This window comes from Protopterus annectens, chromosome 6.part1, assembly GCF_019279795.1.
Source record: "Protopterus annectens isolate FY-2018-M chromosome 6.part1, PAN1.0, whole genome shotgun sequence".
Lineage (NCBI taxonomy): Eukaryota > Metazoa > Chordata > Ceratodontiformes > Protopteridae > Protopterus > Protopterus annectens.
The window spans coordinates 16,341,986-16,368,467 of record NC_056738.1 but is presented as its reverse complement, the minus strand read 5'-3'; positions in this window follow the sequence as shown (position 1 = coordinate 16,368,467).

The following is a 26,482-nucleotide window of genomic DNA, read 5'->3' as shown; positions in this document are numbered from 1 at the left end:
CCGAGGAAGCAGACTCGACAACTGTAATTTTACAGGGCGGCTCCGAAGTAATGGGAGTTGGAGACCTTTTCATCGATTTGGAGAATTTAGACTTCGACTGGGAGCCGAACCTAAATCCTCAAAGGACTGTTTTAGCAGTCCCTTTAGGATCAATTTGTTTTTCCTTTCTTGGAACACTCGACTAAAGGCGTGGCAGAAACTGCACGACTCCTGAAGGTGGATGGCTCCAAGACAGTAAACAGACCGAATGTCCGTCTGTGATGGACATTTTATAGGCACACTATGTACACTTTTTAAAGCCCGAGGGCTTATGCTCTTTTTGTTCCTTAGGACATGCCAAGCCAACAATTGTAGCAGCCGCTACTGACAAAAGGCAGGAAACCGCTAACACAGAAACAAAAGAAAAAGTATAATCAACAACCAAGCACAACGGTTCTCAACTTAAATATAAGTAAAACGCACCTAAGACAGCCAGACAAACACCACAGAGAGGACTAGGTCCTCTAACTCACACGGGCCTAGCCCGAAGGAATAAAGGGATATCACACACAAAAACACTCAACCTACAAAAAATAACACAGCAACAACACTATAAACAACTATTTGTATATGAATTAGCCACAAATTTCCACAAGAAATAGTTTTTTTTAGCAATACTTAGCCACAGCCAAGTCGAGACCACGTCCGAGCTCTATAAGCGCAAACGAGATCTGGGAATGTGGGGCAATGTATTGTGGGATACCATCTTAGCCCAGCCAATCAAAGACTTTCAAACTAGTAAATAGGCAGAGTTGGAGCAGACATTCGGCTCCGAACCCACAGGTGAAAAATGTAGGCGAGAACACCTCTGATTTTTTGAGCCACATCTTTCCACCCCTCTGGGCCTTGGGATAAGGCCTAGAGGGAAGGGAAAAATGGACTCTTACAGCAGACTTAAGACTTTTTTCCTCCTGCTCACACCTGGTGAGGGTGTCTTTCACCTTGGTTCTGAACAGAGGGACCATCAAAGGGGGTCTCTGAATGAAGACTTGAAGGCCTCCACGAAATGACAAAGGTGCATTCAGGCCTGCCTCCTAAGGGCGACTCCTGAGCTTGCTGCCCTACTCGCTCCCTCAGCTGCATAAGAAATCAGCCTCATGGAGGAGTTAACGATGGAATTGAGAGTAGACATCTGGGCGGTAACAGTCTGTGCCACCGCCTCAGAAGCATTACCCGTGAGAGTATCTCCAAGCTCCTTTAGGAGATCTCTCGAGCCGTGCAAAGTGAGATAGGTAGTTCAGAGACTGTAAGGTAAAGGTCGCTGAACAGAGGGTATGCTTCCCATACCGGTCCATAGTCCTAGACTCCTAGTTAGGCAGATGGACGGAGGAAGAAGTCTTGGCTAATTCCTTCTGGGTGGCTGCTGCCACCACCATGGCATCCACAGGAACCCTTTGGACAAAAATTCCTTACCCGGGGTGCAGACAGAAATTTATTGGGTCTCCTGGGGACGGATTTCACAGAATCAGGGTTCTCCCACACCCTCAGACAAATCAAATCCAGCAGCTCGAAGGGTGGGGACACCCAGGAGGCGGAGGGCTGTGCACCGAAGGCCTTCAGGAAGACAGACTCCTCAGAGGGAGCTTTGGACGGCCAGTCACCTCTGTTTCAATATCTCTAGGATGTCAGAGTAACATCCTCAGAGAATGACTTGGGGGACCCCTCCGATTCCTCGAGGTCAGTATCTGAGGTGAGACTCATCCTGGGAGTCTATGTGCTTCCGCTTGCAAGTTTTCTTTCTGGGGGCTCAGGCAAACACTCTGAGGGGCCCTCAGAAACTTGGGGACCACTCGTGGGGGTACCCTGAGGCCTTGGGGCTACGCTAACGATAGGTGGTGGTCAGAGACCTGTGCCAGAGTGATAGGGGACAGAATGACCGACCCGCATGATGTAGCTGACGATCTGGCCAGCGCACTCCACATGGCCTCAAAGGCTGTCCCCCCCCCCCAAATCCGAAAATCGACCAGCCTCCGAGGCCATGACAGGAGTCGGGGTTCCCCAAGCCGAAGCACCAAGAGGGAAACTAGGAACAGATGGCTGTCCAGAGGCCTCTCCCTTGGGCCAAGAGTCCTGAATCCCGTGGACAGCACCGACTGGGTGGGAGCTGACGTCGGCACCGATAAGCCAGGGGGGGCCATCAGAACCAACCTGGAGTCGCACGGAGCAGAGCACTCCGGCTCCAAAGGCTGGGATGCGCTCGGAAGAATCGAAGGTTGCAGGATGGGCGACGGAGCCAAAAACAATTTAGCCAAAACCGGTGACTGAAGGAATCTCTGCACCACCCTATCAACATCCACATCCGATAGTGTCCTGGAGGATTTGGAGGACAGGGAGGGAGATAGAGATCTCCCCTCGGGTGATACTTGCCTAATACTAGGCGATCGGCTCCGAATGGTTTCCAATATAATTGGAGCCGATGCCGATTCCATCATTACCGACACTTCCTGCGGCCCAGAGGACAGTGGAGCAGAGGATGTTGAAGCTAATTTAATTACTTTCTCCAGTGGCTCAGAGGAGACTGAAGGAGCCGGAGATCTCTTTAGATTTTGTGGATCTAGGTTTTGAACCGGAAGCAGATTCCAGGCCCTCTTCGAACGAGGGCTTCAAAAGTCCCTTCAGAATTAACTTCTTTCCTGAAGTACCCTGGGACTAAATGCATGACAAAAGCTGCAGGACTCCTGCAGATGGATTGCTCCCAGACAATAGACACATACTGAATGTCCATTGGTAATGGACATTTTATAGCCACACTGAGCATTTCTTAAAGCTAGAGGGCTTGTGCTCCTTGGAATCTTTAGACATCCTGAAAATTACTACAAACACCAAGACAAAGGATCACCAGTACAGAACAGACTACAGAAAAACAATCACAAATTACACCACATTGAGCGTAGGAAAACTACCACTAACCAACTCTCACAAAACAATCCTGAGACAGACACACAAAAAGAAATAAAGACTAAAAAACCTCTAATTTAAACGGTTTTAGAAGTTAGAAAACAGGGAAGCAAAGGGACAGACTAGGTCCTCTAACTGAAACAGGCCTAGCCCGTTGGAACAGCTAGTGGGATACCGCAAAACAATCCACACGCACCAAAAGATTATACAAATAACACCACACTAGAAATAGCTATTAAAATAGCTTTTGTTTGTAAATATATTCTCTCAAGAAGAAAAGTTACTTAGCCACAGCCAAGAGCGAGACCACGTCCAAGCTACACAAGCAGCAAATGAGATCTGGGAGAATGCAATGCAGCATGGGATACCTTCTTAGCCCAGCCAACAGAAAACTTCGAACTAGAAAAGTTTGGCAGAGTCTGAGCAGATATTCGGCTCAGAACCCATGGGTAAGAATGCAAGTGAGATTGGACTACATAACATCCATCAGTTTGATAGTACCATAAAATAGGCTAGAGGAGAAAATAATGGGATGGAACGGTCCGGTATTGTCACACTCATGAAGGAAGGTGTAGGAAGAACCCCACCCAAATGGAACAGCCTTCAGAAATGTCATTTTATCTAACTCAACTAACTCCCAGAGGACTGCATGGATTGATGCAGAGGGCAGTCAGCATAATCAATGTCATGGTCTGTGGAACGAGGCAACAAGTAAGTGAACGAATGCTATGCAGGGACAGCTTTGAAGAAAAAATTGGTCTGGCAAGTCAGGGGCACATGGTAATTTGATACGGGATCAGACCCTGGAGCTGCAGGAGAACGCATCAATGTGTAGGGCAGAAGCACATTTCAGAACAGGTCTTTCTGAAGTTGAAGATTCTGGACACTACTTTCCAGCCTTGTCTGACAATCTCTTTCTTTGGGTCTCTCTACCCTTATCCATAAGTTTTCTTGAAATAGACACACCAGAAGCAGAAGGTGCTGGCTTATCCACTTGGGTCTGGAGAAGAAACTTAGTTTAGTGCAATTCAAAAGCCCCATGGGACCAAAGTAGGTGCAAATATCAGTATCTGCTAAGCTCAAGTGGTACACACTGTGTAGGTCCTGCAGTGGAATCCTGTGGCCACAGGTCACACATTTCATGAATCCTAAAGCCTTGTCAGCCATAGAAATGAACATACAGGAACATCTGAAATAGCAGCAGCACCGAAGTAAGGCAAGCAGAGTTTATGCAGGAGACCTTATGGGTCTCAATGCCAGAAAAGGCCCAACACTCACCCCAGAGGGAACTAAATCCTATTAAAATCTCAAACCACTTTATACTTTTCTTGAAGCTGACTCTAAAGTTGCTAGCCCCAAATCTGATACTCCATGAGTTGAGCCAGGTGAAAGAACCTTAGATCCAATCACTTCTTGTGTCTAAAAACAGAAAAATGCAATGAACTGCTGCATCTTTCACATCAGATTGACTCCTGGCCCTAGAAAGCAGCTGAACGTGCTGGGGATTTGAGCAGCAATGAAGCCAAATATAAAGTGAAAATGCCTGACTGTAGCCAATTCCCCAAGGATAAGAATTCACACAGCCATGACTGCAACAGTGGTCAGTTACATCTAAAAATTCACAAAATGTGGTTTTAAGGTGAAAAAGCTGGCAACCCTTTCAGATGGCTGCCAACCATGCATCAACTGGAATGCTAGAAAAGTACAGTTGTGTACACTTATCATAAATGTAGATGTTACGGGTGTACTCATGGTTGCAGTCACAACATTTGGGTTACCTGCTTGCAGTAGCCCTCAGTCAGCCTGATTATCAAAGTCTTGGGTCCTGCGTCGGTTGCTGTCTCAACTTCCATGACATCAGGCAGCCAGGAGTATAAAGCATGCAGCAGACTCCATTAAATAATTTTTTCTTGCTCCAGATGTCAGGTGCCAACATAATGGGAAGCAATTATATACTAAGGTTACACCTCCAACAAAAAAGCAAATACACCAAAAAGCTTTAAGCATAGTAAAGAAGAATAGAAGACAATAAAAGTCAGAGGGCTGATAGGGACAGTAACCAGGATTGCAACAGTGAATACACTCAAAACTACATTTATGGTAAGTGTACACAACTGTAACTATGTTCTTCCTGTTTCACTGTTGCAATCACCACATTTGGGCAGATTTCCCAAAGCGAAGACCAGCTATAACGCCTTGCAAGACTGCAGTGGCAAATCCAGCTCTGGATTTAGAAAAAATTGGCAAGTGGTAATACTTGGTTTAGGTATGTACAGAACTCCAGGTAGAAGCTTCTAGGGATGTCCCTGGTATGGACACCTCAGAGAAAGGCTGTAGAGGCAGATGCAGCCCTGGTTGAATGTGGTCTTATCCCCTGTGGGGTAGATTTTCCATGATACTTATAGCAGAAATGAATGCAATGGCCTATCCACTTAGGAATTGTTTGCTTTGAAATGGCCTCCCCCCTCCGCCCCTGCACCAAATGCAACCAGCAGATTTCTTGAGGCTTAGTCCTGTCCAAGTAAAATCTAAGTTCTGTGCATGTCCAAGGAGTGCAGTATTCGTTCCCCTTTGCTCTGTGGATTAGAAAAGGTTGGCAAATGAATGGACTGATTAAGGGCCACACTGGATACCACCTAGGGCATGGTTGGATTGGTCCTAAGGGACACCCTGTCAGCATGAAAGATGATGAAAGGCTCCACTGCCATGAGGGCCTGTAATTCAGACACCCTTCTTTGCTGAAGTGATGTCTAGAAGGAAAGCTATTTTCCAAGAAAGGAATTTCAACTCTGCATTTGCAGCTGGCTCAAAGGGAGGTAGAGTGAGCTTTTTCAATACAAAGTTAAGGTCACAAACTGGAGTAGAAGCTCTCCTGGGTGGTCTTAAGTTTTTGGCCCCTCTGAAGAATTGCTTCAGCAGTGGATGAGAGAAGAGGGGTGGTTCTGTATTGTAATGAGCTGAAATGGCTGAGGCATGAATTTTGGAGGAGGAAAAGGAAAGGCCCTTGTGAAGCATCTCAGTTAAGTATTGAAGAATATGGGGTAAATTGGGGGCTGCTGTGCCCATCCCCTGAGTTTGGCTCCAGGAACAGAATATTTTCTAGTACTAGGCCTCATTGCCTCCAGAATGACATCCATCGCTAGCTTACTGAGGGATGGTAAAGGAGAGATCAGGTAATTAGCCAGGCTGCCAAGTTTAGGATTTGAAGTTGTGGGTGCAGAATCTGGCCCTCCTGCTGGGACAGCAGGGCAGGTGCCAACAGTGACTGTGCAGCCAGTCTGGTGCAATCAGTATTGTCCTTGGTTTGTTCGGTTTGATCTTTAGTAGTACCTTGGAGAGGCAAAGGGGAAAGGCATAAACTGATAGGTTTTTCCAGGTGAAGGACAGGGCATCCACTTTCCAAGCTCGTCTGTGGGGAGTCCGTGTGCAGAATTAGTCCAATTGGTAGTTCTGGGGGGAGGCAAACAGGTCTATCTCTGGGCTCCATTTATTTATCAATATATGGAATATCTTTGGTTCCAGTTTCCACTCATGTGGGTCCATGAGATTTCTGCTTGGGTAGTCTGCCAGTGTATTTAGCTTTCCTGGCAGGAATTGAGCCTGTATGTGCACCTGGTAGCTCAAGGCAGTGTTTCACAGAGCCATAGCTAGTCTGCAGAGAGGGTATGAGTGGGTTGTCCATCTTTACCAATAATTGTCCTGGAAGGCTTGTCAGAGCATTCTGTACAGCTAACATTTATTTTTGATTGATACGGAAGTGCATTTGATTTGGGTTCCATGTGCCTTGAATGCACTGCCCTGCCAAGTGAGCCCCCCCATGCATAGTCTGAAGCATCTGCTAGGGTTTGGGCAGCAGGGGGTAGAGCGAATGGCAATCCCTTGTTTTGGTGACAGGCCTCTGCCCACCAAGGTATGACAGAAGTAATTGACTCTAGATCCTGAGAATGTTGACACCATAGGCTTTTAGATACCATTGTAGTTTCCTCATATGCAGTCTTGCATATGGAATTAATAGAATGCAAGAGGCCATGAACCCCAGGGCTTGCCGATAGCTGGGTCTTTGTAGACAGTAGTTTGAAGCAAACTGTCAAATGAACTTGTTTCTCTGGCGTGAGGAAATCCATCTGGGAAGTTGTATTCAAGCTTGCTCCCAGGAATACAATTTGTTGGCAGTGTACAAGACGCATTTTCTTTTCGTTTATGGGGACATTAGCAATTTCTTTACAAATGCCAGATGATTTAATAGTATGTCCTGGCTTTCTGCCTAAATTAGACAATCGTCCAGGTATGGGTATATTTGAATATTTCTTTGCCTGCAAAATGCAATGACTGGAGCTAGGCACTTTGTGAATACCCTGGGCACAGTAGATAAGCCAAAGGGCAGTGCAGAGAACTGACAGTGCATGAAGCGTAGGTATCTTCTGCAAGATTCCCTTATTGGGATGTGCAGATAGGCTTCCTTTAAATCCAGTGTTGCCAACCAGGCATCTTTGTCTAGCATGGGAAGCAGCTGATGAAAAGTTAGCATCTTGAATTTTGGGACTACCAGAAGTGTTAAAGATAGACAGGTCCAGGATTGGATGCCAGGAGTTGCCTTTTCTGGGTACCAGGAAAAGTCTTTAGTAGAAACCTTGCCCCCATTGTTGTTCTGGTACAGGTTGAATAGCCCTGATGCTGCCCACTGATTTGGGGAAAGGTCTGGCCAACTGTTTGGGTTGGTAAGGAATGGAAGTGGAATCTGAGTCTTTAGGAAACTATTTAAAACCCATTTGTCCTGGGTAATGAGTTGCCATTTTTTTGCATGTAGGGCAATCTTTTCCCCCAAAGGAACAGTCAGTTGAGCAGGGCTTGGAAGGTTTAAAGTCAAGTAATTGAGACAGTTTACCATGGGGGGAGTTTTACTACTCCCTGCTTTGGAAGTGGGAGCCCCCCCACTGCTTAGGCCTGTGAGTAACTTGGGACTGAAGCCTGGGTGTTCCGCTGGTTCGGGTTTTTGACTGAGGCGGCCTGGAAGAGACAGGAAAGGACCAATTCTTAAGAGGGCCAATGCCTACTAAATATGGGAGGCTGTACTTCTAGGAAATCTTTAACAGTTTGCATAGATTTAGCTTTTTCCTCCATCTTTAAGTACTACTACTGTTTTATTGCCAAACAGGCAGCCTTGGTTTAAGGGAGCATCCAGTAATTTAGCTTTAACATGATCTGGCAAAGATTGCTCCTTAAGCCAAGCATGCCTTCTAAGTACAGACCCAGTGACAGCAGCCCTGCAAGATGCCTCTAATGAATCAAAACCACATTGCAAAGTATGTTTTCCAACTTGTTCAGCAGAATGCATTAAATCCTGTAAATCTTTATTTTCAGCACAGTCAGGAATCAACATTTTCTGTTTAAGCAAGCCAATAATATACTGCTGAGACTTATGGAACTGGCAATTCTAAGGTCCTAATGGCCAAGGTTGCAGATGTGTACAACTTCTTACCCCATCTATCCAGCACACTGGAATCTCTATCAGAGAGGGTAGGATTTTTGGCAGTAGTAGCCTTAATGCCCTTGGGTCCCTGTGAAATGATCTCAGGATCCGCAGTAGGATTTTTGAAGAGGAACTTGTGTTATGTACCCTGCAATACCCATCAGGTTTTCTAGGAGCAGGAGGTAGAGAGTCAGGGGCCAGGCTGGATTCCGAGAAGGCATCTATAATGTCCAGTACAGCAGGGAATAGCTAAAGGCCTGTGTTGAGGCAGGAATAAGAATTCCCTAAGTCTCTTTTTGGAGTCTGGCTTTCCCCAGCGCAAATGCTCCCTAAGAGTATGTATGGCTTCACCAAAAGAGAAATCCTCTGGAGGGGAAGCAGAGGGAATTGAGTCCTCTGCATCAGAATCCTCATAGGTAGATAACGGCAAATCCTGGTCAGAGAAAAAAGAAATTTCAGAATCCTGATCAGAAGGAAAATCAGTCCTAGGTCTCAGAGGGGGAAGGGTGGCTTCCACTGATTAGAGTAATAAGGTCTTTAGCCATTTGTTTTTTAGACATAGGGGCGTGACCATGCGGTTTGGGAGTGTTTTCTAGACATGGATCGAGTTTTAGGCCTTAAAGAAGGTGGCGTCTGTTTAATATGCAAGTCAGTAGGCCCGAATACATCCTCAGAAGCCGGTGCCTGCACAGCGGCTCCAGACCATCCAAGGTAGAGACATCCACAGGTTCCACAGTCGAAGCATCTTGAGACACACCAGACTCCGAATGGGTCTCAGTAGAGGCCTGTGAATCTGATAGCAGGTATCAGGGGCTGTGAAAGCGCCTCAGAGTACCGGAAAACTGGCGACTAGCTTAGGAGAAGCGTCGTTGGCAGCATTGGAGTTCCAAAACATTTAGATGCATAACTGAACAGACTACGAATAGTACGAGGTTTGAATAAGGCACAAAACTGACAGTGAGGGTCATCGTGGTCTGGGCCTAAGCAAGGAATGCAGTATGAATGAAAATCTGAGGTATTTGCTTTCCACAAGAAATACAATTGTTAACTTTTACTAACATCAGTTTAGAGCAAGAAAAAGGTTCCCCAACAGGGTACTTAGTTGAAGACTTCGGATCTGAAACTAAAACAAATTTCAGGAGTCGGCTGACCAGCACTTGCTAATTGCTTCTGCTTTGGGCACTGCACGGCAAGAATGACTGATGTAATGGCGTCAGCTGCATGCTTTATAACCCTGGCTGCCTGACGGCATTGAAGATAAGACAGCAACTGACGCAGGACCCAAGACTTTGATAATTAGGCCGACTGAGGGCTACTGCAAGCAGATAACCCAAATGTGATGACTGCAACAGTGAAACACTAACATCAGCAAATTAGTCACCTTGGGCACCCAAACTTTGGGAGAACAAAGATTTAATATCATGAAATCAATACAGTCAACAACAAGCATACCAACCCAGTCAGTACTTGACAGAGTAACAACCTCCATGTGCATCTGCATTTAACTCCAGACACCTCTAGGTGTCAAATATTGCTTGTTCATATTTTCAATTCCAAAACCATACTACATACGTTTTAAAAGATTTCATCTTAAAGCTTACACAATGGCAAACTCAACTGCGTTAATACTTTACCTGTCTAGTGCAGGTAAATATTAACTTATTTATGATAGCAATTTACATAGACAATCTTCACATTTTTCGAAATATCTCAACCAACAGAGAAATCCTTAGTCTCATAAGAATTGTCCCAGCTTGATCAATAGAATGTTGCTGATAGAGTTGCTGGCTACTGAGATTTGTCTGCATGCATCAACTGGACATAAGCTGATTTAAGTATATTTTCTGCACTTTTTGTGGTTTTCTAATTTGCACTGTGATCCCTCATATCTAGCTCTGTTGAAACTGTCTTCCCCACCCCCCTCTCTGTTCTTGGTTGTAGTTTAAATGTGGTGGCTTTTGCAGTGCCCGCCCCACTATAGATTTGATCTAGGACAGTCCCCCAGTCCCATCTCTTTACCGCATTCTACCTAATAAACCCTTTCTGCACTTGCTTTTAGTCCTTTTTAATTTAAATTACATTTTTTCAAACTGTGTGCGGACTAATATTGCTAGATACTCGTGTGCCAGCTTGCATTGCATGTGAATTGTTTTTAGTACTGTTTTTGCTACTTTTCTGAAAAAAAATCTTTTACTGTATTTGTGTTTCTTCCTACTTTATTTTGCTTTTGCATCATCTTAAAAGTACTCAGTTGTATTTACTACTTCTTGGTGTAACTCATTCTAAGCCTTTTAGTTTAAGCACTTGGGCTTCGGACCAGTTGTTTTACATTAAGGTTTGTGGTCTGCACTGTAGTAGCAGGATAGGTAGCTTACATCCTTCTAAGTTGGGAACTGCTGATTGAGGGCTCAGTGTCAGTTATTCTAAAAGTGTATTAATTCTGGTTTAAGCACTTGGGCTTCAGGCCAGTTATTTTACATTAAAAGGGTTCGTGGTCTGCACTCTTGTGGGAAAGGCTGGACTCTGCCCTTCTGAGCTGGGAATTTCTGGTTAGAGGCTTATGGTGCCTGCATGTTTGAACTGCTTCTTACTGAAATTGGTACACCTTGTTTGCTGTAGCGTAGACTAGATCCAGGCCTGCTGAATCTAGCTTTGTTTGTATAACTTGAGCACTAATCCAGGCATTCTTCAAAGTATTCAATTATATTTATTACTGCTTGGTAGTAACTTGATTAAAGTGTAGCTATCATTCTAAGTCTTTTGGATTAAGCACTTGGGCTTCAGACCAGTTGTTCTACATTAGGAAGGTTTGTGGCCTGCACTGCAGTGGCAGGACAGGTAGCTTACATCCTTCTAAGTTGGGAACTGCCGATTGAGGGCTCAGTGTCAGTTATTCTAAAAGTGTATTAATTCTGGTTTAAGCACTTGGGCTTCAGGCCAGTTATTTTACATTAAAAGGGTTCGTGGTCTGCACTCTTGTGGGAAAGGCTGGACTCTGCCCTTCTGAGCTGGGAATTTCTGGTTAAAGGCTTATAGTGCCTGCATATTTCAACTGTTTCTTACTGAAATTGGTACACCTTGTTTGCTGTAGCATAGACTAGATCCAGGCCTGCTGAATCTAGCTCTGTTTGTATGCTTGTTATTTCCCTGAAACGCTAATACCACTTAAAAAGCGGTATTTCAGCGCTTCTGTGGATTCCTAGTGATATCTGCATTGCTTACTGTACTCATTTCCTTGTTTCATTTAAAAGAAAGTTACTGTTTGTCGTTTTTGCATTTAAGTTACCTGTAACACATTGCATTTAAGTTACCTGGCACTTGCTCACTAAAGCAATTATATAAAAGTCAGCACTAAAAAATTAAAAGCACTACACCCTCACAAACTCCCCTTGAGTACCTTGTTCCCCATTGGCCTTTTTTTAATTATAAAGGAATTCCCAATACTAATCTAGCATGTACAAAGGTCAGTTGTCAATCTTCTCTCCGGTCCAGCTGGTGAATCTGGGAATCTTGAGGCAATGTTACAACTGCCTCATGTACAGACACAACCCTCTCCTCCCCCCAACATACTCCAACACGAGAGATGCATCCATATAGCCAAACTGGAGGCTAAGCTCTCAACTCAGTACTGGCGTAACCAGTCAGAAGGAAACCACACTCACTACAATTCCAGTCTCACACAGACCTACCACGACAGCAAACCAAACACAAACATACTCATAGGCTTTAAATAAAAATCTGCCTAAGCAGCAGAGACCTCCAAAGCAGACACCAAAGCAACCGCTACCCCAAAACAAAACACGTGCAACACATAGCTCACAAAGCCAGTGTGCCGAACAGTCATAGCCCTTAAGGCTAAACACACCTGATACACTTGTAATAGGTGACTATAGTCAGGCACACTGACGTCCCGCTCACCAGGCTGAACAAGAAGGTCACGGTGAGCTGCCTGTCGGGCGCTAGGATCTGCCACAACACAAGCACTCAGGTCACTCCAAGGCAAGTACAAATATGACTCATTGTCCATGCTGGTGTGAATGACCTGTGACGTACCTCCCTGGACTACATGGAGAGAGGAGCTCTCAGCATGTGGCCCAGGCCGTTATGACCCTGACCTTGAGTAGCACCTTTCCCTTACCAAGAATGATGCCATAATATGAAGACAAGATGATCAATTTCAACAATTGGCTTAAGTATTGGTGTCATTCAAAGGGGATCCAATGCTTGTCAGCCTGGGATGACATGCTCGACAAGCCACAATGCTTCGCTAGGGACGGCTTGCACCTGTCACCCCTGGGCTTTCGGATATTGGCAAAGGCTCTTGCTACCCCCATAGTGCCTTTTTTAGGCAAGGCTCAAAAGACAAACCCACCTCCATAGGTATCACAATGGATAAGAAACTAAGAGTAATGCTACTCAACGCCAGAAGTCTAAACCTCAAGATGCATGCACTCGAAACTCTCCTTAGCATGAAGAACATCGACATCTGTGCAGTAACAGAAACCTGGCTCAAGGCTCCCGAGAGCACCCCAGCACTACCAGGTTATACCTCATACCATGCTTTTCGGCCCAAAAACTTGGACCGACCCACAAAAGGAGGGGGAGTATCAACATTCGTCAGATACCCACACCTCCAGGTTGGTGGCACAGCACGAAGAATCAGAGACTATCCATGTGCAACTAACAGTGGGTAAAACTGCCTTCCAGTTTATAGCCTGCTACAGACCACCCTCCCTAACCCAGGAACCCCACTCGGCCTTCCTGAGAACACTGGAAAATATGAAGGTCTCTCCAAACACCATTATATTGGGCGACTTCATCTACCCAAACAGACTGGGAGCATGACTCTAGCTCCAACACCCTAGCCCAAAGATTCCTAGAATTTATAAACTCAAATGCTATGGAACAACTTGTTACCACTCTCACAAGAGGGGAAAACATACTGGACCTGATCACCAACATGGGGACTCTATGCTCCAGACCAGAAGTGTATCCCTCACTGGTAAGATCAGACCATAAACTAATCTCACTGGATATTCACATCCCGACCCCACCCCCTGCCCAGAAAACCACAGTGAAAAAAGTACAGTTTTGTACCTACCATAAATGTAGATGTTAGAGTGCTAATACAGCTGCAGTCATAACAGATGGGTTTTCCTGCAGTCAGGCAGGTCCTCGGTCGGCCGAATTCCAAAGTCTAGGCCTAGCATCGGTTGTAGTCGCTTCTTCCCTGACATCAGTGCGACAGGAGTATAAAAACCAGCCGACGCCATTTTCTTCAGTTTTTCTTGCCCCAGATGTCCGGTGCCCCCAGAAGGAAGGCAAAACATAAATTTATGTAATAAAGCAAATGCAATATAATCAAAAAAAACACAGTAGTTTCCAGCAAATACACCATAAAAGAATACCCCAATGAGGTTGTATGAGGAGGTGTTAGCCATTAGGCCTGTCCCAAGAGGGGAAGGAGGAAGGGAAACCTGGACTGCATCTGTATTAGCACTCTAACATCTACATTTATGGTAGGTACAAAACTGTACTACGTTCATCGTGCATACAGCTGCAGTCATAACAGATGGGTAGAATCCCAAAGCTAATAAAGGGGTGGTAGGCACTAAGTAGAACTAGGTGGGGCCAGGATGCCCTGCAAGACTACAGTGGCAAAGCCCGCTCTAGTTTTGGAGTATAATGGTAGGTGGGTGATGGTGCTTGGAGAAAGTATGTACAGAACTCCAAGTGGCTGCTTCCAAAATATCTTTGGTAGGAACCCCCCTGAGGAAAGCTGTAGAGGTAGCTGTGGCCCTTGTGGAGTGAGATCTGATGCCTGCAGGTACAGTTTTACCATGAAAAGAGTAACAAAAGCATATGCAGTGGGCTATCCATTTGGAGATTGCCTGTTTGGAAATAGGCTTCCCTTGAACACCTGTAGCATAGAACACAGTTGCTCTGATTTTCCAAAAGGCTTTGTTCTGTCCAAATAATAACGGAGCTGTCTGTGAATATCCAAGGAATGTAGTACTCTCCCTTTATTTTGTGGATTAGGGTAAAAGGTAGGCAAGTGGATAGCCTGATTCAAGGCTACCCTGGATACTACCTTTGGCATAAATGAAGGATTGGTTCGTAAGGAAACTCTGTCCTTATGGAAAATGATGAAAGGCTGCACAGCCATGAGGGCTTGTAGTTGCGAAACCCTGCGTGCTGAGGTGATAGCTAGAAGGAAGGCTGTTTTCCATGACAAATATTGCAGACCTGTTGAAGCAGCTGGCTCAAAAGGAGCCAGGGTTAGTTTTTCTAGAATGAAATTGAGGTCCCAAGCAGGTACTGGTTGCTTCCTTTGGGGTTTTATATTCTTAGCCCCTCTGAGGAACTGTCTTAAGAGAGGGTAAGAGAATAAAGGGGGATCAGTGTTGTACTCTGCAAAAATGGCTGAGGCATGTATTTTGATGGAGAATGAAAGTCCACTGCTTAGTAGCTTGGCTAGGTACTGTAGTATTTGAGGTAAATTCAGTATTCCAGGATTCTGACCCTTTTTCTGATTCCCGGCACAAAATTTTCCATTTTGCAGAGTAGGCTTTTCTAGTAGAAGACCTTCTGGCCTCCATCCTGCACCTCCTTGGAGAGTAGAGTCTGCTGTGAATTTAAGGAATCCTCCATGTGGCTAGATTGAGTTTTCAGCTGACTGTGAAGAGTTTTGAAGTTGTGCCGAGTCAGTAGAAGAGGCATTAGAGGTAGGATCCATGGTGGGGAATGAGTCAGGCTCCTCGGGAGTGGGTACCAGTGTTGTCTTGGCCAGTCTGGAGCAATGAGAATCCTCTTTGGTCTGTCTGCTCTGGCTTTTAATAGAACTTTGGCCCGCAGTGGAAGAGGTGGAAAGGCATAAACTGTCATCGTTGTCCAACTGAAAGAGTGCGTCCACTTTCCAGGCCTGTGGACGAAAGGTCCTTGAGCAGAATTTTGTCAACTGGTAATTTCTGTGGGTGGCAAAGAGATCTATGTCTGGCCTTCCCCATGCTTGAATTATCATTGTAAAAACTTGAGGATGCAACTTCCATTTGTGTGGATCTGTCATATTTCTGCTCAGGTTGTCTTGCCAGTGTATTTTCCTTCCCTGGCAGGAATTGTGCTTGAAGTTGGATTTGCAATTCCAGAGCAGTGTTCCAAAGGGACATGGCTAGTCTGCACAGGGGGTATGAGGGAGTTCCTCCTTGTTTATGTACCACATCACTGTGGTGTCTGTTCTTATCAATAGCTGGCCTGGATGCAGTAGGTCTTTGAAAGCCATAATAGCATTTATTACTGCTAGCATTTCCTTTTGATTGATGTGTAGGTGCTTTTCTTTGTGACCATTTGCCCTGAATGCACCGATCTGTCTTGTGCACCCCCCAGGCGTAGTCCGAGGCGTCTGTTGTGATGACTTCATTCGCTTGAGGCTTGCAGAATGGGAGACCTATGTTTCCTTGGCATGCTTGAGCCCACCACAGAAATTCCTTTTGAAGACCTGGAATCAGTAGTATGATTGTTTCCAAACTGTGGCTGTGTTGAGACCATAAGTTTTTTAGGTACCATTGAAGTTTCCTCATATGCAGCTTTGCACATGGGGTTAGCAGGATGCAAAATGTCATGAATCCCAGAGCCTGCAGGATTTTCCTTGCAGTCAGCCTGGTGAAGGTTGCCAGTTTTCTGAAGTGTAGAGTTAATTGCCCTTGTTTCTCTGGCGTGAGGTAGGCCATGTGGTTGTTTGTATCCAAGCTGGCACCCAGGAAAATTATTGTTTGAGAGGGTATTAGTCTTGACTTCTTTTTGTTGACTGTGTATCCCACAGATTTCAACATTATTACAAACGCCAGGTGTTTCAAAACAGTGCGTTTGCTGTCCGCTTGGATCAGGCAGTCGTCTAGATATGGGTATATTTGTATCCCTTGAAGTCTGCAGAAGGCAATTACTGATGCCAGGCATTTCGTGAACACTCTGGGCGCAGTAGATAAGCCAAAGGGCAATGCAGAGAATTGATAATGGGATGAACCTGCAAGAAATCTGAGGTATCTTCTGCAATCTTGTCTGATTGGGACATGCAGGTAGGCCCTCCTTGAGGTCCAATGTTACCAGCCAAGACTCCTTGCCCAGCATGGGAAGAAGCTGCTGTAATGTGAGCATCTTGAACTTTGGTACGAGTAAATGTGTTTAGGATGGATAGGTCCAAAATAGGTCTCCAATCTTTGCCCTTCCTTGGTACCAGGAACAGTCTGGAATAAAAACCTTGACCCTGTTCTTGTGCAGGTACCTCTTGAATAGCTTTCATGTCCATGAGATCTGAAATTTGTTTTTGTGCCTCTGCCCTTTGATTGTGTGGCAGGTTTGGCATGCCTCATTTTTGGAAGGGTGTGAAAGTGGAATCTGTAGCCTCTGTCTATAATGTCCAGGATCCATTTGTCTCTCGACAATATGCCAATTTTTCGAAAATGCCAGTTTTCCGCCTAAAGGTGCTGCCATTTGAGCCTTGCTTGCCATGCAAAGGGGAAAGTCATTGGGTCTGCTTTCTGAATGGCTGTGAACTATCCTCACCCCCTCTTGGTGTAGGCGTTTGCCATTGTCTGCCTAAATGATCCTTGAGATTGCCCTCTACCTCTCGGGCGCCTGTATCTACCTCTGAGGTCTGTCCGTGGCTGGAAAGGACCAATTTTTTGAAGGCCAATTTCTACTGAAACGTGGTGGTTGTACCTGTAGGAAATCTTTCACTGTTTGCATTGATTTTGCCTTTTCCTCCATTTTCTTTAATACCTCCTCAGCTTTAACATCAAACAATACATCTTTTTGAAGAGGTGCATCTAGTAATTTAGCTTTGACATGATCTGGTAAGGTTTGCTCTGAGCCAAGCAGGTCTACGTATGACTGATCCTGTAACAGCAGCTCTACAAGAGACCTCTAAAGCATCAAAACCACATTGCAGGGTAGGTTTACCCACTTGCTCTGCACTATGCAACAAATCCTGCAACTCATTCAAGTCTGGTTGCTCAGGTTGTGACATTTTGCTTTTCAACTGAGATAACAAAAACTGTTGATACTTATATGGAACTGACAGTTTAATGCCCTCATAGTGGCCGAGGTGTACACCTTTTCCCCCCACCTTTCTAAAGCTCTGGAATCTCTCTGAAGGTAATGGATTTTTGGCAGTAGAGGCCTTAATTCCCTTGGGACCCTGTGAAATAGTTTCTGGGTCAGCCGCATGGCCTTTGTATAGGAATTGGTGTGAATCAAGAACCCGGTAATACTTGTCAGGCTTGACTGGAGCTGGAGGTAAAGAATCTGGGTTAAGGCTGGCCTCTGAATACAATCATCTAGTATGTCTAAGACAGGGGGTATAGCCAGAGGCCTGAGCTGAGGGAGCAAGAGGAAATTCCCGAGCCTTTTCTTGGAGTCAGAGTACTCTTGGCCGTCCCAGTGGAAGTGTTCCCTCAAGGTATGCAAGGTTTCCCCAAGAGAGAAATCCTCAGGGGGACAGAGGGAATAGACTTCTCTGCATCAGATTCTTCAAAAGGGGAGTAAGAATGTTCCTGGTCCTCAAAGTTCTGAAGTAATGGAGGCCTGGTCCGAGGAAGGGTATTCTTCCTCCACTCTGGGCCTTTTGTCCGGGGGGGGGGGTTGAAGACCCCTGATAAATCAAATCCTCAGCCATTTTGAGCATCTGCTTTTCAGGCATGGGGCCTTGAGAGGGGCCCTGTGGAGCTTGTCTTTTAGAATGCATGGCTGCTTTATATTTAGTGTAAGCCTTAATGGAAAAAGAGGAAGAAGGCTTGAAGACACCTTGAGAGGTGGCAGGCCTGTCTGAACTCTTGAGTTTCCCCACCAAGAGTGGCTTCGGTATCTGTAGTCGGGGTGTGGGCCGAAGAGCCTGCGACGTCGGGCACAGAAGACACCACTAATTGTGTCATCGGTAGTCAGCAGCTGCGTAGGCGCCTCGCTGAGAACCACTGCACATGTAGTCGGCTTTAGCGTGGTGTCGGTAGAAGTTGCGGGCCTCGTATGTCAGTCCTTATCTTTACGTCGTTTACACAAAATTAGAGTCTGAGTATCCGACGACATGTAATTAAACTTTTTGCCAAAATAGTGTTGGGCGAACTCCGCCCGACGCTTAGTGAGTCTGTTGAATGTAGCACAAAAACGACAGGCTGAGAGGTCATGGTCTCGGCCTAAGCAAGGTATACAGAGGGAATGGAAGTCCTTATGCGGTATTTGCTTCCCACATGAAATGCAATTAACTTTGTCTGACATCGGTCCGAGGCAAGAAAAGTTTCCCCAACGGGGTACTTAGCTTTCAAGAAGTCTTCGGTTGAAAAATATTCGTAATCTCAGGAGCTGGCCGACCGGCACTTGCAAACTGCTTCTGCTTTGGGCACCGCTTGGCAAGAAAGACTGGGGAAAATGGCGTCGGCTGGTTCTTTTATACCAGTCGCACTGACGTCAGGGACGTAGCGACGGCAACCGATGCCGGACCTAGACTTTGGAATTCGGCCGACCGAGGACCCGCCTGACAGCAGGAAAACCCATCTGTTATGACTGCAGCTGTATGCACGAACATCTTCTCTAAAGCAAATTTCACACTCCTCAAAAAGTACAGTTTTGTACCTACCATAAATGTAGATGTCTGAGAGGTATGCATCTGCAGTCCTAACATATGGGTTGTCCTGCCTCAGGCAGCCCTTCGGTCGGCCGGATTCCAAAGTCTGGGTCTGGCCTCGGCTGATGTCGCACTTCACCCGACATCATAGCTGCTGTGAATTGGGTATAAAGGCATCAGCCGACGCCATTTTCCTCAGTGCTTCTTTCCCCAGATGTCAGGTGCCCTCTAGGAAGGCTAAATTTGGATAACTGCAAATGATTCCAAACAGTAGAGAGCAAACAAAAATAAGCATGTATATACATGTATACAAACAAATACACCATAATAGATTCCCCCAACTAGCTACAAGATGGGCAAATACCCTAGGAGTACCACAGAGGGGAAGGAGGGTGGGTAATCCTGACTGCAGATGCATACCTCTCGGACATCTACATTTATAGTAGGTACAAAACTGTTCTATGTCCTTCAAGGATGCATCTGCAGTCCTAACATATGGGTAGAATACCATAGCCAAACTGGGGGAGGAGGCACTAAGATGATTATGGTGTAGTTAAGATCCCTTGCAAAACAGCAGTTGCAAAACCTGCTCGGGATCTGGAGTATAAAGGTAGATTATAATGCTTGGCAAATGTATGCACGGAGCTCCAAGTAGCAGCTTCTAAAATGTCTTCGGTAGCCACTCCTTGTAAGAAAGCTGTAGTAGTGGCTGTAGCCCTTGTGGAGTGAGGTCTGATTTTTTTTTGGAGTTGTCTTTCCATGAAAAGAGTAACAAAATCTAATGCAATTTCCTATCCATTTTGAGATTGTCTGTTTTGAAATTGCTTTTCCTTCCATTCCTGTTGCATACGCTACCAGAAGCTGGTCAGTTTTTCTATTGTTCTTGGTTCTGTCCAGATAGTAGCGCAATTGCCTGTGCACATCCAAGGTATGTAGTAGTCTGTTCTGTGGGTTGGGGAAGAATGTTGGTAGGTGGATTGCTTGGTTCAATGATACCCTGGAGACCACCTTTGGCATAAAAGTATATTTAGTTCTCAAGGACACTCTATCCTAATGGAAGATAAGGAAGGGCTGTACTGCCATTAATGCCTGTAATTCAGAAACCCTTCTTGCTGAAGTGATTGCAAGCAGGAAAGCAGTTTTCCAAGATAAGAACTGTAATTCTGCTGTTGCTGCTGGTTCGAAGGGGGGAAGTGTTAACTTTTCCAGCACAAAGTTAAGGTCCCATGTAGGCAAAGGTGGCTTCCTTGGAGGCTTTACATTTTTAATTCCTCTCAGAAACTGCCTGAGTAGAGGATAAGAGAAGACTGGAGGATCCATGTTGTATTCTGCTGAAATTGCTGATGCATGAATCTTAATGGAGGAGTAAGACAGGCCATTGTGGAAAAGTTCTGCTAAATATTCCAGGATGTTAGCTATGTTTGTTAATGATACATTTTCTCCTTTTGCTGCACTCCAAATGAGGTATCTTTTCCATTTGGCTGAACAAGTCTTCCTTGTGGAGGGTCTGCGAGCCTCAAGGATAATGTCTTTAACCCTCTGAGATAAAACTGGGTTATTTTGTTTTATGTGATATTCCAAGCAGCTAGCTGCAGTGTTTTCAAGTTTGGATGTAGGATCTTGAAGTTGTTCTGTGTTAGCAGTAAAGGAACTGGAGGTAGAGGCCATGCGTGCGTCAGAGACATACTCCTCAGTAGCGGGTACCAATGCTGCCTCTGCCAGTCTGGAGCTATCAGGATGATCTTTGGGTGATCTTCTTTGATCTTCAGTAGCACTTTGTGCATCAGAGGAAGAGGTGGGAATGCATATGCTGTCAGATTTTCCCAACTGAGGGGGAGTCCACCTTCCAAGCAAGTGGGTGGTATGTCCTTGTGCAGAATTTCCTCAATTGGTGGTTGTGTGGGGATGCGAACAGGTCTATTTCTGGTAGTCCCCATTTCTTTGTAATGGATTTGAAGATGTCTGGATGCAGCATCCATTCGTGGGCATCCGTGGTAGTTCTGCTTAAGGTGTCTGCTAGTATATTTTCTTTTCCTGGCACAAATATGGCCTGGAGCTGAATGTTGAGTTTCAGGGCCACACTCCACAGATCCATTGCCATCTGGCATAGAGGATATGAGTGTGTGCCTCCTTGTTTGTTGATATACCACATGACTGTGGTGTTGTCCGTCCTTATCAGCAAATGACCCTGTTGAAGAAACTGTCTGAATGTCTGAATTGCCTGTTTCACTGCCAGCATCTCTTTTTGATTTATGTGTAGGTTCAGCTGGTCTTGCGTCCATAGGCCTTGTATACACTTGTCCACCCGAGGTCTGAGGCGTCCGTGGTGATAGTCTGGCTTGGGTGAGGCTTGTGGAAAGGCAGTCCTCTGTTCAACTGACAGGCCTGAGCCCACCACAGGAATTCTTGCTTCAGGCATGGAATTATTGGAATTTGGGTTTCTAGGCTGTGCTTGTGTTGAGACCATAAATTCCTTAGGTACCATTGCAACTTTCTCATATGCAGTCTGGCATGTGGAATCAATATTATGCAGGATGCCATGTAACCCAGGGCTTGCAGGACTTTCCTTGCTGTAAGCTGGTTCTGCATTGTTAATGCCATGAAATAGAGTGGTAGTTGCTTTTGCTTTTCTGCTGTGAGAAATGCCATTTGATTTGATGTGTCCAGTTCTGCACCCAAGAATGTTATCCTTTGGGATGGTACCAGCCTTGACTTTTTTATGTTGACTGTGTATCCCAGGGCTTGCAGTAGTTGTATAACCTTTTCCAAATCTTTTGTTAATTTGATCTTGTTGTCCGCTTGTATCAGGTAGTCGTCCAGGTATGGATAAATTTGAATTCCCTGAAGCCTGCAATGAGCAATTACTGATGCCAGGCATTTCGTGAATACTCTGGGCACAGTAGATAAGCCAAAGGGCAATGCTGAGAATTGATAATGCTCTGATCCTGCAAGAAATCTGAGGTATCTTCTGCAATCTGGTCGTATAGGGACATGCAGGTATGCCTCCTTGAGATCTAGAGTCACCAGCCAAGACTCCTTGCCCAGCATGGGAAGAAGTTGCTGTAGGGTCAGCATTTTGAATTTTGGAACAATGAGATATGTGTTCAGAGCGGACAGGTTGAGAATAGGTCTCCATTGGTTTTCTTTTCTTGGTACCAGGAAAAGTCTGGAGTAAAATCCTTGTCCTTGTTCCATAGACGGTACCTTTTCTATAGCTCTCATCCTTAGTAAGTGGTTGATTTGTCCTAGAGCGTTTGTTTTTTGGTTTGGTGGTAGGTTTGGCATTCCTCTCTTTTTTGGTAGAGTATGGAAGTGAAACCTGTAAGCCTTTGTCTATTGTCTGTAAAATCCATTTGTCTCCTGTAATGTAATGCCAGTTTACTGAAAATAAGGCTAGCTTTCCGCCTAAGGGTGCTTCCAGTTGTTCCCTGGTAGGCGGTATCAGAGCCAAGTCATTGTGACTGTCCTGTGGAAGTGGTAGTAGCTGGATCTGTGGCAGTACTTCTCTGGTTGTTAGGCTGCCACTGACGTCCCCTGTAGGCACCTCTGGATTGACCTCTGCCTCTTGGGCGCCTATTTCTGCCTCTTTGTGCTCTGGAGGTGTCTGGAAAGGACCAATTCTTCGAAGGCCAATTTCTACTAAACCTCGGAGGCTGGAACTGTAAAAAATCCTTGACTGTTTGGACAGATTTTGCTTTTTCTTCCACCTTCTTTAACACTTGCTGTGCAGGGGAGCCAAATAAACTTTGTTTCTCCATGGGAGCATCTAGGAGCTTTGACTTTACATGGTCTGGTAAGGATTGCTCTTTTAACCATGCATGCCTTCTGATCACTGTACCAGTCATAGCTGATCTAAAGGAAGCCTCCAGTGCATCATAGCCGCATTTTAAGGAATGATTACTGACCTGCTGAGTGTTATGTATCAAATCCTGAAGGGACTTACGGTCTATAGGTTCAGAAGAGGACAGTTTTTTATTTAGCTGATCTAACAAAAATTCCTGATACTGAATCATGTGGAATTGACAGTTTAAGGCCCTAGCCGAAAGAGTAGCAGAAGTATAAACTTTTTTACCCCATCTCTCTAATGCTCTAGATTCTCTTTTAGAGGGGAGGGGGTTTTTGGCAGAGGTAGCTGCTACAGCTTTGGGGCCCTGTGAAATAGTTTCAGGATCTGCAATAGGAGCCTTATACAAGTGAGTGTGTGTCCGGGACCCTGTAATATCTGTCAGGCTTAGCAAGGGCCGGGGGAAGAGTCAGGGGCAGTACAAGCATCATTAAATGCATCATCCACAACTGTTAGTACTGGAGGAATGGCTAGAGGCCTATGCTGTGGTAAATGTAAAAAGGTCCTTAGCCTTTTCCTTGAATCTGAAAAATCCTGGCCCTGCCATTGAAATTGCTCTCTCATAGCATGCAAGGTTTCCCCAAAAGAAAATTCTTCAGGAGGAGAGGCAGAAGGAATGGAGTCTTCTGCATCAGAGTCCTCATATGGAGAATAAGGGCCTTCTGGAGGATTTGAGTTTTCTGAATCATCCGAGGAATAATCTGTTGAAACTGGCTCAGGGGGCTCTGCTCTAGGCCTCTTCTCAGGAGGGGGATGAGAGGCCCTGTCAGGGTGAGGTTGGGATCCCCTGATCAACGAAATGAGATCCTCTGCCAGGCTGAGCATTTGGGAACTAGAGGTAGGCCTGTGTGAGGGGGTTTTAGCAGGCAAGGTCTTAGAAGATTTAGCTGCTTTAGCCCTGGAAAAAGCCTTGATAGACATAGATGCAGGGGGCCTAGCAGCTCCACGTGCAGGAGTAGATATGTCTAAAGGAATAGTATCTGATAAATCCTGGGAACCTGCAACATCAGGTGGAATTTCAGTAGCAGATTCAGCCATGCTGTGTGAGGCCTCGGCTATAGGAGGCATGCTTTCGGCCGAAGAACCGTGGACTCTGTTTCAGCCGAAACAGAGACACTCGCGGTTGGCTTAACCGTGGTTTCGGCCGAAACCGCAGACCGTGTCGGTCCTTTTCCTTACGCTTTTTAGCTAATTGTGAAGTCGGAGTCTCAGACGGCATTTTGTAAGCAAAAGTGGGGCCGAAAAACTCCTCTGCAAACTCCGACCGACGTCTAAGTGTCCGTCTGTTGAAGGAAGCACAGGCTAGACAAGCTGCTACGTCGTGGCCTGGGCCTAAGCAAGGAAGGCAGTAAGAGTGGAAATCCTTATGAGGTATTTGTTTCCCACAAGTTAAACAGTTATTTACTTCTTCTGACATCGGCTGAGGCAAGAAAGAGTCCCCAACGGGGTACTTAGCTTTTTAGAAGTCTTCGGTAGTAGTAATCTCTGGATCTGACCGACCGGCACTTGCGAACAGCTTCTGCTTCGGGCACCGCGCGGCAAGAAAGACTGGGGAAAATGGCGTCGGCTGATGCCTTTATACCCAATTCACAGCAGCTATGACGTCGGGTGAAGTGCGACATCAGCAGAGGCCAGACCCAGACTTTGGAATCCGGCCGACCGAAGGGCTGCCTGAGGCAGGACAACCCATATGTTAGGACTGCAGACGCATCCTTGAAGGACATCAGAGGTGGAATCCTTCAAAGCCCCCGGGCCTGGGGAAAATACGGCCCAGACCGCAGAATCCTTTATAAACTTATTCTATGAACACCTTCAGGAATGCATGGATCATGCGATCCCAAATAAAAACAAGACAATCCTCCAAAGGCAGACGTCCTGTCTGGTGGACCCCAGCCACAAACTATACAATAGGAGGAGGAAGCTACTAAATGATAGAGCAAAATTCCAAAAAGTGAAGGCATCTCTGATCAGTATTAGCAAAAAACTAACTATGGGCACTCATAAAATAGTCTAAGGCCAGCTTCGAGAGAAAAATTGCACAGGACACTAAGGATAATCACAAGGTTTTCTTTAGTTACCTGGGTGGGAATTCCCAGATATGCTCAGAATTGGTCCAAAATGACAAAAAATACACCAAACCCACAGACATTGCCAACATCCTAGCTGACAGGTTCAGCACAAACACCCCCCCCCCTCCAAAAGGGCAAATATCTATCCCAGCAGAGTGCTGCCCCCCTGACATCTCAGATGCTCAGGTAAGAGCCGCCCTCTCCAAAGCAAAAAAAAACACAGCATCAATGGGACCAGACGGCGCCCGGGGCTGCGTCCTACATGAACTCCAAGAAGGGCTAAACCCAAACATAAAACTACTGTTCAATCTCAGCCTTACTACAGGATATGTACCCAAAGAGTGGCGTACAGCAACAGTGGTCCCTCTCCACAAAGGTGGTGCCTCAATGGATCCTGGAAACTATCGCCCCATAAGCCTGACTAGCTTGGTCTGTAAAGCTATGGAAAGGATCATCATGGACCTCAAATAAAGATATTTGGGGACCTACAGACACTGGATCCTACCCACTTCGGCTTTAAGGGCAGAATCCTGCCTCTTAAACCTGGTCGATTTCTTTGAAACAGGTCACCAAGGCCATTGACAAGGGGAAGGTGGTCCACACAGCCTACCTGGACCTCACAAAAGCCAATACAATACCCCACTCGGGCATTATAGATAGGGGTTTATATTAAATATAAACCCCTATGTCACTAGGTGGGTTGCAAACTGGCTCAAGGACAGAACCCACATGGTTAGAATTGCTGGAGACATGTCAGACTCCAAACCAGTTACAAGTGGCGTCCCACAAGGCTCAGTCCTGGGACCTCTCTTGTTCGGTATATATTTCTCGGAGGTACAGGCCAACACGGAAGGACTGTGGCTGACCAAGTTCGCAGATGACTGCAAACTGAGCGCCATAATAGACTCTCCAGCCGACACAAGCATCCTCCAAAAGGGCCTCAAACAGACAACTATTGCCAGAGCCATGGCCTCAAGCTAACCGCCAAAAAGTGTACAGTCATCCCCTTTGGCAAAACAAAGTGCCCACAATTTACCACATAGGTGGTAATCCATTAAGTACCGAAGAAGTAATTAGGGACCTGGGGACCCAAGTTGATAGCAATCTCATTTGACAACCACGTGGCCAAAGTGGTTAGAAAAAACATTTTATATAGCCCAACTAATCATGAAGGGATTCACATTAGGTCATCGTGCCTTTTTACTCATCCCTCATCAGGCCCATAATTGAGTACAATGCCCCTTTTGGGATGTACCTTACCAGACACCTGCAGCAACTGGAAAGACCCCAAAAGTACCTCACCAAGAGGATCAAAGGGCTCAAACAGATGCCATATGCTGCCCAGTTAAAGAAACTCCAGCTCTACCCAGTGGCATACCGCCTGTTCAGAGGCGATCTGTGCCAGACGTATAAAGCCATGTCCAACCCGGAATTAATGGACATGCTGCACCTAAGAAAATCCAAATCCCATCTAGCTACACGCTAGACTTGAACCTCAGCACTGAAATAAATAGGACATGCTGGAGGGACAGATTCATAACCCAGAGGCT